This window comes from Zophobas morio, unplaced genomic scaffold, assembly GCF_036711695.1.
Source record: "Zophobas morio isolate AGI-343-1 ecotype UQ-CSIRO unplaced genomic scaffold, CSIRO_AGI_Zmor_V1 ptg000357l, whole genome shotgun sequence".
Classification (NCBI taxonomy): domain Eukaryota; kingdom Metazoa; phylum Arthropoda; class Insecta; order Coleoptera; family Tenebrionidae; genus Zophobas; species Zophobas morio.
The window spans coordinates 1,454-15,542 of record NW_026972461.1 but is presented as its reverse complement, the minus strand read 5'-3'; the positions used below and the strand labels follow the sequence as shown (position 1 = coordinate 15,542).

Below are 14,089 nucleotides of genomic sequence, written 5' to 3'. Positions count from 1 at the left end.
TAGTATAAGACACAACCCAAACAAATTTGAAATGGTCCAAAAGCCGTACAAAGCACACTTAATTGGTCACAAAGTGATAACTTTTTAATTGCAAATATTAACTATAATTTATATATTTATTATTCTTATTACTATTATTATTATTATTATTATTATTATTATTATTATTATTATTATTATTATTATTATTATTATTATTATTATTATTATTATTATTATCAAGGAAAACCATATAAAGTTAAAAAACGAGAACCCAACATGGAACACTAAATATCGCTTAAAATTACAAGCACTTGCCTGGTTGATTACAAGCCGCACAAAAGAGCCTTGACAATTAAATTTTACGAAAAACTCAAAAAAGTTAACATTGATTGGTTAAAAATTCATATATTTACATAATTAAAAATGAAAAGCCCACCAAATATAGCAACAAAGAACAATATTTTAATGAACTATAAAATACATTATTACTAGAATAGTAACAATTTAATATAATAATACTTTAATAATTATTGTATATTATTAATTAAAATAATATATATAATTGTATTAATACATACAAAGTTCTTATATGAGGAGTCGAATTACAGCGGTAAATAACAGGATCCCTTAAGCATTTATTATTGTTTTGCATATCAATTTTAGCTCGTAAGCAGCACTCAAATCCCTCAATGACAATAATATAAATAATATTAATAATAATAAATAAAAATATGAAAACTTTTTCAGTTCCACTAATCATCTCTTCCCAAAGAAAAATATTCTGCTCAACAGAATTTTCCCGATTCACAGAAGCAATTCCTGTTATTATTATTATTATTCTATATAATAATACTAATTATTAGTATATAGGAGTATTATAAAATCTTATTATTATTTCCATTCGTTCTTTCTTCTCGCATTTTCTCCACTGGAGTATCGTCCACATAAGCTTTTCCCGCTCTTATTAATTCACTTGCAAGTTCCAGCAGTTTATCAAAGTAATCTAATAAAAATAAAAATAAAAAGGTAAAAATAATTAAAATAATATTGACGGTATAAATATAACAAAAATAGCCAACCAGAAGTGTAAGAGAGTTTATCATACTTCACGCCAAGAACTTGTAAATCGTTAATAATACTTTCCTCAAAGTGACACTACAATAATAGTAATATTCAATATATAAATACAAAAAAAATTTAATTGTTAAAAATAATTTATAAATAGTAAGTGATACTTTTGAATAATAATAATAATAAGACCTCTTCAACTTTTCTCACAATGGAGCGTTAATCATTATAATAATAAAAAATAATAAAATATCAAAATATAAAGAATTTTTAAAATAACAGCAATAATAGTATATTGTAATTGCTAACAATAATATTTGTAATAATAATTAATTAATATATATTAAACTTTTTCAAAAAAAACAACTTTCCTCAAAGTGGCATTACAATAATAATAATTAACAAAAATATATAAAGAGATAAAACTTTTCAATAATATTGCTAATGATAGTTTATAAATACTGTGATGTGATATTAATAATAAATATGATTTAATTATAATAATTATAATATTAAGTTATACTTTTATTAAATGTTTTTATAAAAATAATATTATGATAAATATATATTGCACCTTTTATAAAAATAAATAATAATACTAAAAAAATTACTTTTAAAAAGAAAAAATACTACTAATAATAAATAAATATAAAACTTTTTTTCAAAGTTTCACATTAAACAATATTTATATAAATATAAATAAATATTAAAACTTAATAGTAATGATACAAATAAATTATACTTATAAACACAATATTCTTAAAAAAATTATAAACTTTTTTTTAATATAGCAATAATAACAATAAAACCTTTTCTTTTTCAGGATTAGTATCATCGAATCTTAAGATGAGCGTCCCTTTGTACTGTTGAGCGTATGTGTAATTCAAAATGGCCGCTTTTGCATGACCTCAATAAAAGATAGAGCAAAGTAAAAATTTGTTTATTATCTTGTAGAATAATATAATGAAGTAAAATTATATAGTATAAATTATAATAATATAAAGTAAAGAAAAATAACCAAAAATTTTAAATAAATTTTATAGTAAAATAATAAATATTCAAAAAACTAATAAAAAAAAAACTTTTATATAAGATAAATATAAAAATATTATATAAATGTCAAACTTTTATGATTTACTAGTAGTTTTTAAATAAATAAACATAATAATAACTGATAGTAAAAATAAAACTATAAAACAAAAAAACTTTAAAATATAAAAACTTTAATAAATATAAATATATAAACGAAAAGAGCCCACCAATATGTAGATAGCCCGAAGCTTCTGGAGGGAAACGAACAACCACATGCCCAATAATAGCATTTGGAAGTTCGTTGTAAGTAATATTTTTTGTCTGATTACTTTTATTATTATCAGTAGGAATTTTTGTGCGAGTAGCTGTTCGTGTAAAAACTAAACATATATAAAAAGCATCATAAAATAATATTGTTATTTAAATAAAAAAAAAGAAGCAATATTAATAATAAAAACCTTTTTCACAAGCTTTACCAATTTCTGGGATGCTTAACAATTTCGTGAACCATTTATAAGTCGCTGGCAATTCTTTCTCCACGCCTTACAATGAAGTAAAAATCAATATTTAAATATTTAAAAAAAAATTTTTTGAACATAATTACCGCCTTTTTTTAAGAAATTATTCCAAATGGGGCAACTTTTGAGTGCTGAAAAAGAAAAAAGATCAGCTAAATGAATCTCATCAGCCAAAAGAAAATCTGTTAAAAATACATAAAAAAGATTTAATAGAAAATAAAATAAAAATGTAACCTTTAGAATTTTCTTTTAAAGCTGATTCAATAGTCTTTGCGAAATTGATGAGATCTTTAAAAGATGACTTAGAATTAAGGTTTTCAGTCTTATTATACCTACAAAACGAGCGCATATAATAATAAAGTATGAAAATATAAAATATAATACTTTATAAAAACTAAGTTATAAATAATTTACCATAATTTATTTTCTTTTTCGTATTGGAAATTATCTAGTAAGTATGAGGAAATAGAAAATAGGCCAGAAATTTCGTTCCTTTTTTTAAAAACTAGAAATAAAATTTAACGTTATAATACTAGGCCTTAAACTGTACCCGTTTACTAATAAAGTTGGCGTGGATGCAGAGCTGCTCCATTCTATCGTAAGGGCCTTTTTAGAAAGCTCAGAAGCAGCAATAACCGCTTTTTTTTTTTTTATATATACTAATTATTTAGAGAATTTGTGATAACTTAACAGAAGTCTTACAAAGTATTGGAGAGTTGTGTGGTGCTGTCAGGATCATAGACAAATGAAGGTTACGCTTACACTTAAAACTATTAAATGCTGTTAACCAAAGTAAAAAAGATTAATTTTAAAAAAAAAGAGAGTTAATGCTCTACATTGGAGTAAACAATTCTTGTGCCTTACTATAATAAAGTATTAACGTTAACCTAATATATTATAAAAGTACACTAAAAACTGACTTTTTAAAAAGAGAAACAAGTAAAACCAAACTTCAAGGACGCCTTATTTTAAAAGGTTTAAAGAGTTGATTTTTACAACTTACTAAGTTCACTTTTCGTTAGTTCGTGGTGTCCACATGGCCTAATTCTTAACAAAACAACCTCTTTTTAATGTTTAACAAGCCAGTCATAACAAAGTTGTACAATAGTATAAATAAAGTGAGTCAAGGATACCTATACATTATAAGACATTAAACGACATTTCTTATTTTTAAAACCTTTTAATCTTATAGTGTAGATTAAAAAAAATCATTATTAACTTCGCGCCCTCACGAACCTGAAAGAGAAGCCCTGGCAGACTAAGAAGGGGCACCCCAAACTTAATATTGAGCTAGATAAACATAGCTTACTATTACTTAAAAGAAAGAAAAAGAACTCTGGCAGGAAATAGTGACAGAAAAAAAACTAACGTTTTCAACACACGAGCGTATTCTAAGCCAAACTTTTAATTAAAAAGTTCAGGTAATATGGTGTTCCTAGAAATTCAAGGATTATTAAAAATAGATCTCCTTTATTTAATATAAAGATATAATAATTTTACTCCTCTCAAAAAGAAATTAAAGCACGTATCCGTCCGGTGTATTCTTTTAAAGAAGTATCGCCAAAAATTGTAGAAAGGTTTCTATGTTACTGGGTGTGCAGTTAGAATGTGTATTGGTATCGTTATAAACTCCCGATACCAGATAAAGGCACGTGCACATCTAAATTAATTATAAGCCCTTTTTAAGGGTCAAGGACAGTCTTCTTGGTTTGGTCCCCGAGGTGAGCATGTAAACCGCCGCACCGCCTTCAATTAAGCTTCTTATTTTATTCCTTATTAATCACGAGGGTATAATTTGTACCACTGGTGAGGGTATAAACAACGAAGGAAAAAGTCTCAAACATGTGCCCCCCGGCAAGTGGTTAACTTGCGCGTTTATACAAATTTAAAAACAGCTAGCAAGCTTTTATTGCATAAACCATACGTAAAATACTAAATGTACTATTTCTATTTAAGTCCACTGCAAGATTACCATAGTAGTTTTAATTAAGTGGTACCATTAAAGCACCGATGTACTATTGGTTAGCGCCACAGGATGGGTCACTATGGACGCTGACGTTTTATTAAAATAAATTGTGAGGTTAGTTGACGAGAGAAAAAGAGGAGCAATAAAAGTTTATTTATTTAATTACAAATGACAGTTCCTGCTCTATCGAGTAAAAAAACTTCGAATATTCGAGCTCTTAATTAGGAATGATAGCTGATATAATACAAATTTTCACACAAACTACGAATTCGATGTCAAAACACGCAACACTTTGTTTTGTGGCCCTTGAAATGCCGACGCTATTGCAGTGGAGCCATAGACCCATGCAGCAGACGTTTATGACATGATTAGCTAAATAGAAGACAAGTATAATTGCCGTTTCTTTCGCAAAGAAAGCTTATACTTGCCGCGAAGTAAAGGATAAAGCGCCTTGGTGACTGCCTTGACCTTCGCCACTACATAGTGCACGTTAGGCTACCAAAAAAAATTTGTGTTGACTCCCAATTATTTCGTCTTAGAAACCCCGGAATCTTCACACCATTTAAAGGTTGAGGGCATCAACAAAGGGACGCGTTTCTTTGAAATTAATGTAGCTTTGCTCTTCATCGCATTTATAGTAACCTTCCAATCACGGCACCAGACAGCCAAGGGTGTCAAGATAGCGCTGTAGATGCTTGCATAGCAAAGCAGAAGACTTCGAAGAAAAATATACGGTTGTATAATTAGCGTGGAGGGAAATTCGTGTATGGGGGTCGGACGGCATGAGCACATTCGCTCATGTAACTGGCAAATAAAAAAGGGGTCAAAGAAGTGATCCCTGGAGGGCTCCCTGCTGCCAGAGATCGGAGTGGCGACCGTGTATCTCCCACGCGCACGCTGAAGACGCAACCATTCAGATATTTCAGCATGTTATAAAAACCATAGGACGGATAACCAGCGCAGCCTGTGCAGCAGACCTTCATGCTAAACTTAATCAAGCGCCCTTTCAACGTCAAGGAAGATAGCGCCTGTTGTCTTCTTACGCTTAAAAGCTTGAGTGGTTGGCCCATTCAGTTAAGCGGGGAAGCTGCTGGACCGTTGAGTGTTCTTGCCGTAATTTAAACTGAAACTCTTGTAAAGCTTTTCGAACGTGCACGACCTCTTTTAGACGGCGCAGTAAAACGCCTCACCCACTTTGCTGGTCGCTGCCAATAGACTGATGGGTCGGAACTTGCTAGATGGTGGTTCCGGTTTGAGTGTTTTTTGGTAGCGTAGCAGCGATCGCCGTCTTTCTTCGAATCGGAAAGGCGCCAAGGAGCTTGGAGCATCGAAGATTCTACTAGGCGAAGATTCTACTAGTCGGTACAGAGACTGCCCCCCTGCTGATATGGCATATTCTTCAGCATCTCGTTAGCGATGCCATCGAAGTGATCAGGCGCGCGCTTTTACTTTGGGTAACGCTTCGACAGTGGTTTGCAGCTCGCTAACGTTAAACTAGCATCAGAGGTTTGTAGACCTCAATAAGGGGTAAGCTTAGCTGAGGGAGCCAACATTGGAAGTTAAGTGAGCAGCTGGCACACTTTGGGGAAGCAAGGAGATGAGCTAGAAGAGTAGCTTTTGTCTCCATCACACTCGGCCATTGTATTTCCTTCATGAAGGGGGGGGTAGTGGGGCAAGTCCCCGATTTTTGATCCTTTTAACAAATTTCCAAAAGTAGGAGCGGTTGTTGCTGCCTGCTTTCGGATATATAGTGCGGCTTGGCCTCCCGTTTATTGTTAAAATGGGCCCTTAGCTTTTTTTTAATGTACCTGTGCAGTCGATTAAGCACAAGCTTGTCTCTGCGTCAACAGGGCCGCTCGGATAAGACGGTTGGCAGATGTGTACCTTTAGTTTTGCACAAGTTGCCGGCGCAGTAGTGTGAGCCATGTTCAGTGCGGTTTCGAAAAGAGCAACAGCATCATCCTGTAGGCGGGCGTAAACGGTAATGACGGACACGGTGGCAGCGTGATTTCTAGTACATCAGCATATTTTTCCAAATCGGTAAAAATACGGATAATGGCCCTTGGTGTGCCCTTCTCATCCTCTAAATCGAGAATAACTGGGAGGTGATCGGAGAACAGCTCGTGGAGCACTTCAATTGCCGTAGAGAGACGTATATCTTTAATTATGGCAATATCCCAGAACTTCCAGTGCGCCTGTAGTCGCCAAGAGTGTTGGTTGCTGGGGATACAGCCCGTACTCAACAGCTTAGGCCTCAAGGATGTGACCATTCGTGTTATCGGCTCGACTGTTCCATGTAGGGTGCTTGTAATATAAGATACCCCCGCAAAACATAAAAAGAGGCACTCCCAAGGATGGTTTCCAAATCGGATGGCGGAAGTAGCTTCCAAGGGGGTTTGTAAACAGCGATTACAAACACGGGTCCCTTGTCCGATAGGGAAATCCCCACTGCCTCGCCGTGTTGTAAAGCCGGCATAGATATCGAGTGATGTCGAATACCCCGTTTCCCCGAGATAGCCACGCCCCTACCGCTTGCATCAATTCTATCTTGGCGATCGTAACAAAGTTGCACAAATTAAATGCGACGTTAGAAAGGAGGTGCGTCTAGTTGACGGTGCACACATCAATCCATTCTCGTTGTAACAGCTCCTGAAGCTCGTGCTTCTTACTCTGAATGCCATTTGCATTCCAGAATAGCAGTCGAATGTGGCCGGGCGTGATACTTGCTAAAGGGCGGCTGTCATCATGATCTGTAATAGATTTGCCGAGGTCGAGTAGTAAATACGATTATCACCCATTAGGTATTTATAACCCTAACCTTAACCCTTAACTATGAATTTTGTTTCAAGTACATAAGCAGAACTCCCCATTAATCTTCTGTAACCTCTAATGTAACTTATGCTCTCAAGCAAAGACAAATATGCCACCACGGCAATCAACAATATGCAGCTTAGATTTCAAAGACGGATTAGAAGACCATGCTCGAGGTAGTAAGGAGCGAATGAAATGGTTTCTAGACCGCATATCCATCACTACCTCAGATTGTTTGGACAAAAAAAAAGTCTAAAACCACAAGCATGATCTGCAGCATGCAAGAATGCTGTTGGTCTATTTAGAGAAGCACACATTCTTGTCACAATTGATTCTTGCATATCTATGAGACTTTAGTTATGAACAATTTTATATTATCAGCGAGGACATAGCTATTTTAGAGTAACGAAGCCTTCGACACCAATCAACATCTTTTTTAGCTCTTCAAAATATTAAGGTATTTCCTCTTCTTGGCCTGTAAGGAGTTATTTTGTCTCTCGGTAACTGGAGCTTATAAGCCCCTTAGCAAGCCGACTTCAACTCCCTTCTTGTGTGCAGCTTTCCTGTTGTTTTGTGCGGAGTTATAAACTGCAAGCAGCCCTGCATTAAACTACCAGTTTTTTAAAGTCTAAGTCAGTCAACTCCGAGAGTGCGTTAGGCGAATCCAATGCACAAGGCGAAAAATAACAGCACCATCTTAAGCCCATCAGACATGTCGTTTAAATGGAAAGAAAACATTAAGGGCATAATTTTTCCTTTAAGGGCGGGTCTTCCTTAATAAGACATTCCATATCTTGCACTACTGTCAACAGCATCCCATTCCTGGGCACCGCCGTTAAGACTATGCTATCCCGAACGTCGTGACTACTAAGATGAGACAATCACGTTGGCAGAGTAAGCTTTCCCAGTGGGTCAGCAGAGCGGTGGAAATGGTACTCAACTTTGCATGTCATCGTACCGAAGGAAATGAGCCAAAAGTAAACTGGCGCCAAACCGAATGATTTGGTTCGTTATGAAGCTGTTAGCACACACAAGCACGGGTGAAAACCAGCCTAAATGCATTGGAAGCAAGCGACGATGGCGGTGCCTCTTTCCAGCAATTTGGCTAGTTGCTAAATGTAGCAGGTATCTGCCTTTAACTCTCCTGCTCGACGGCGATATTGTGACCAAAAGCGACGATATTATGGTGACTCCAAGCAGCTCGTTTCCAATGCCATTAGAAGGGCTAACCCTACACGCTGGTCGCCCTTTATACATGACTGTGCCAGCATCCGCAGGGTTATCTTGTCGCAGTTACCAACTGTACAACCAACCTAGCAAAGAAGCGAAATGCAGCAAAACCATTGGTTCCACCAGAAGATATATGTGGTAATTATTATTGATAAACAATCATGGAGTCCGCGCATATGGACTACGTAATGGCCTCTGGAGCGTTGCACCTTCAACTTACTAATATGCGACAAGCGACTACAGTACGTGTTGTGTCCCATAGTGACCTTCCTTACTTCAATTGCAACAAAGAAAACTGCTGCGCATCATGACGGGCTCGCCGTGGTTTGTGTAAAACGATATTCTAAGACCTCCAATTTGTACTGATAAAATGCATTCTTTATATGCGAATAGCTAATTGGGCACAACAACCACTTTTAGGCAATTGAGCTTACAAAGCAGTCATGAGAGATAATCTTAACGCCAACCGCGAGACGCGCTTTAAGCAAATTTTATTGTTATTATTTATGATAGACTTTGAAGTCGTTAAAATGTGACTACAACTGATCGAGATCTCGACTGTTTTGACTCGATTCGAACACCAGTCACAGTCGTTTATATATAATTTAAGGCTTTTTCAAAGTTATAATAGAAAGGGTGGGGGATGCGCGCTCTCCCCTAAGACCACTAACAGCCGGAGTTCCACAAGGATCTCTTTTATCACCCTTACTCTTTGCATTTTATCTACGTGACGTGCATCAGCCTGACGACCCTCACACGCGGATTGACTTATATGCGGATGATAAGGCGGTTAACTCCTTGTCAAAGTCACCTGCTCTAATGCATCAGCATTTCCAGTACTATCCAGTAGCGCTTGCCGACTGGGGGCGACGTTGCAAAATTACTATTAATGTAGAAAAGAGGAAAACTCTTTTTATCACAAAGAAGTGCGCTACACCACTACCGCCGTTGACCTTGAGCAATAAGGTAACTCTTTGTTGTCCTCAGGTGAAGTACCTGGGGGCCATTAGCAACAATAAGCTCTCGTGGTGGCCGCACGTAAACTATATCGCGGTGAAGCTCAAGGTGGGGGCGGGTTCAAACTCTACCCTTTACTTTGCGCTCAAAGCAAACTCTCGCTGCACAATAAACGACGCTTGTATTTGTTGTGCATCTGACCAATCATGACATACTAGTTCACTGCCTGGGCCTACAACTCATCTCTTCGCTTCAAGTGAGACAAAACAAGCTACTACGCCTTATGACGGACGCGCCGTGGTTTGTTCGTAATGATGCCTTACATAAAAACCTCCAGATTGAACCCGTGAATAACGCAATGCTATCGTCACCTACATTCGGCTCAGTCAGCACTCCAATCGATTACTGACAGATAAGGTCAACTAAGAAATCTGGGTCGGCGCACGCTACAGCTGACCGCGCAATAGATTCTAAATATAAAAATATGGGTAAGAGGTAGAATTATATATATGAAGTTGCTTTAAACAAACTTATAGCTAACGTTGTTTCCAAAAAAAAATTTCTTACATAGAAACTTAAAATTATTTTCAATAGTTTTAAGCAATAAAATACATAAGTTATTTATTTTAAATATAATACTATTGAGTGTATAATAGAGTAATTTCTAAATTTCCTAATAAAGTATAAATGAATGTATAACGAAGGACTATATATATATATACTTTTATTTTGTATAAATATTTAGAAAAAACAAAAAGCAACACTACTACTCGTCTTCTAAAGTTTCCAGTAATTTTTTCTTCAAAGCTTTTAAAAATGCTCTTATTGACGTATTCTCAGCGAACGTACGGGACTCATAAAGGTGAACCAACTGGATTGCAGCCTAAAAGTATTGTAATATTATATAATATAATATCTATAATTACCATTAATATAGAAAACAATAATAATAAATTGTTTTTATGACGTATAAAAGGTTTTTACAACTTTAGTAAATTTAGAGTAAAATATTAATATACTTTTCGGCGATGATTATAAATAAATTTTTTAATAAAATATTATTACTAACATTTTATTTAAAAAGGCCGATTATTTTTAAAAAAGCGCGGCCAGTAAAAAATCTAAGTTCATTGTTTCTTTTTTTTGTTAAAAGAAATTTTCATTTTGCTTATAAATTTTTTCATTCATTATTGCTGAATCGCATTATATTTTAGTTATAAATTTATAGGTTCGGTATTAAAAAGAAATTTACGTTAGAAAACAATTATTTTACCGCTTCAGAGTTACAACACTTGATTATATTTTACTTTTTACACAACTTTAATAAGTTGTACTAGAAAACTCAAGTTAAAGACAAAATTATTGTTTTCATTTATAACTTTGTGGGTTGGCGGTTACAAAGCTAGATATATATAATAAGTTATTATTTAGTGTATTCTATAAGAGTTTCTTGCTTTCCTTATATATTAAAGTCCAACGGAAAATAATTTTATTTAAAATTTGGATTAAAATTTTATTTATAACGAATGAAATAAAAGAATTTTAATTTAAAAATTGTTGGAACGTTAAAACTTTTTACTATAATTATAATTATTATGAGAAGGTTCTGTAACAAATTAATATTAAGAAAAATTAATATAATATACTTATTAAAACTAACTATTTTCGCAGGAAATTGCTTTAAATATAAACTATTCAATATTCATTATAAATTATTTACCTGTATATAGAAACTTGTAGAAAAAACAATTTTATATTTTCCGCACAAAAAATTTTTATTTTTTAAAAAACTTATTAAAGTTAAAATTTATTTAATATTTTATGCAGTTTATTAAAAGGTAAATAGAATGGTATTCATTTATATTAAAGAGATATGAATAAAAGTGGTATTAAAATAGGAAAATATATGGTACCTCCCATTCGACTGTTTTTTGCAGCTGAAGTTTCTATTGGTTAAAAAAGGTTTAAAAATTATATTAAAAGTAAAAAAAAATAAATTTAATGTAGTTAAGATTTATATTGTTGCAGTAAAAAAGAGATATAAGAATCATATTATTCATGCCTTCATTATATAATTTACAAAAAGTTCCCTATAAAAGTTATTATTATTGTTGTATTAATTACTAAAGTTACTAATGTTATAATAATTTTAGGTTTTAGTATGGCTTCAAAAATTATTTTAATAATTATATTAATTTTAATAATTTACTAATTGCTTTACAGAGCCTCTTGCCGATAAATGTTTTTAGGTATTTAAAATAATAATTTAAAAATTTACAATAAATTTTTTTATATAAAAAGTTTTAAGTAAGAGTATTTTAGTTATTTAAGATATGGTTATAATACTAATTTCCAAATTTATTAGTTAATAAACATATTTTTAATTAAAAATGTTATAATATCGTTAATTTCTTATTATTTATTAATTTAGAGGGAAAAAAATAGTATATATTAATATAGTTTTTCTTGGCTTCACTAATTATAACACTTATTATTAGTGTATATGTTGTAATATTATATATTTCTGTACATAAAGTGTAGAGCAGCGTTGCCTTAGTATTATAAATATATTTTACTATAAAGTTAATCGTTACTAATAATAAATATCAAACCTAATCAATTTTATATAGTAATGGGTTCTTGTTATTTTAATAATAAGATTAGGTAAACTATTATAGTAATAAAGTTAACAATTTTTTAAATATAAAAAGTTTTTGGTAATATTATTATTACGATCAAGATATTCATTTATTTGTTTTTCTTATATATTTATCATTATTAAAAAATATATATTTTTTAATATATTGATAAATGCTTATTAATAAGATATTGTTATTAAACTATCATAACAGTATAATTTTATTATAATTTCAAAAAAAAAAGCTTATTTAAATATAGATAATGTTTATGATGTTATAAGAAAAATTAATTTATTATAATTACAGAGATAACTTTAAGCATTATTACGTTGCTTCTGTCATATAATACTCATATATATTAATAATATAAAGTTTATAAAAATTTAAAACATGTTTACTTAACTGCTTTTTATAGTATTAATATATAATTGCTCTTTAAATTTGAGTAAATTAATTAATTTTAAAATAATCGGGATGATTATTGAAAAGACGACAATAAAAATTATTATTCTCAAAGTTATTATTGTTAAAAATTATTAATTAAGATTTTATAAGTTTATTATTATTATTGTTAATGTTTATAACTTTATTCTCATAATTTTCTTTATAATTTGCGTTTCTCATATGCTCAGCTAAACACTGCGCTCGTTGGAGAAGTTTTTCAGGAAAACCAGAAATTCTCGCTAATTCAATGCCTAAAATAATTTTTTTCTTAAATTATATAGCCCTACATAATATTTTTTTTAAAAAAATTATAAAATTACTATTATAATATAAATAGTAAAAGTAGTTATGTTAATTGACCAGAAGCCAGCTGAACTGGTTTCCCAGTAACAATTTGATATGTAAATTTTATGTGCGCAGAATCGGTAGAAGTATTAAACTATAACAAAAAGAATAATAATAATAGTTATAGTACTAATAATAATAACCTCCACAGGGAAGTGCCAACTGTTATTTTTTTTATTAGTAAAATATGAATATTATGCATTTAACATATATTTAAAGTTAACTTTTGGACGTTGGGATAAAGTTCCGAGAGGGTTAATAATTCTTCAAAATGAGTTCTTTATATTATTATTATTATTATTATTATTATTATTATTATTATTATTATTATTATTATTATTATTATTATTATTATTATTATTATTATTATTATGAAAATAATACGCAAAAAAGGTCAAGGCTTCTGTATTTAGTAAAGTTTCGCACATGGAAAAGCACAAGGCCGACCCCTCCAGTTGGCTCGTTCCTGATTGAATAAATTTTTTAGATTTCAGTAAAATTTAAGGAAATTAGAAAAAAATATTCTATTGGACATTGTGGATATTGTCAAATATTTTTAAAATTGAATAGCAGAATAGAGAGTGTACACTAGTAAATTTTATTTGTTCGTTTTTAATACTATTATTATCCATAAATATTATTTATTTATTTAATACTATTATTTTGCCCATAACTATTATTCATTTACTTATGAATTCTAAAATGATTAATTATTGTTATCATGCTTATAGTGTTTATACATTTATTAATTATATCATACTTAAAAAAATAGTTTATAAATCTTATTAATTATTATTGTAATGTCTATAAGTTATGTTCATATATTTATGATTTTTAAGGTAATAAACAACCTCGTCCCAACTCGTCTATAAGTCCCAACTCGTCTATAATTATCAAACTTTGATTTGTTAAATTTTTTAGAATATAAGAAACTTCCTTCATCTGAAATAGGAATAATAATTTTTAAAATTTTAAAACTTTTTATATTTTTCTGTATAATTAAAATAATAACTTGTATATTACATAAAAAAGAAAATTTTTTTATAGACGGGATGTAAAAACATATTATTTACCATATAGTAATAGTATGAGTTACT

At 31.2% G+C, this 14,089-nt stretch overlaps 2 long non-coding RNA genes across 2 annotated transcripts; both read right to left on the bottom strand.

Moving 5' to 3' along the window:
• Positions 1–895: 895 nt before the first annotated feature.
• LOC135120179 (uncharacterized) lies at positions 896–2,766 on the bottom strand. The gene is made up of 6 exons (XR_010278538.1): positions 2,687–2,766; positions 2,541–2,624; positions 2,310–2,462; positions 1,860–1,957; positions 1,062–1,137; positions 896–985 (listed from the first exon to the last, which is right to left on the bottom strand). It is a non-coding gene; the product is annotated as an uncharacterized LOC135120179 (long non-coding RNA).
• A 7,598-nt stretch (positions 2,767–10,364) lies between these two features.
• Positions 10,365–13,456, bottom strand: LOC135120177 (uncharacterized). The gene is made up of 7 exons (XR_010278536.1): positions 13,377–13,456; positions 13,217–13,270; positions 13,136–13,154; positions 13,008–13,086; positions 12,789–12,898; positions 11,478–11,510; positions 10,365–10,447 (listed from the first exon to the last, which is right to left on the bottom strand). It is a non-coding gene; the product is annotated as an uncharacterized LOC135120177 (long non-coding RNA).
• Positions 13,457–14,089: the final 633 nt, after the last annotated feature.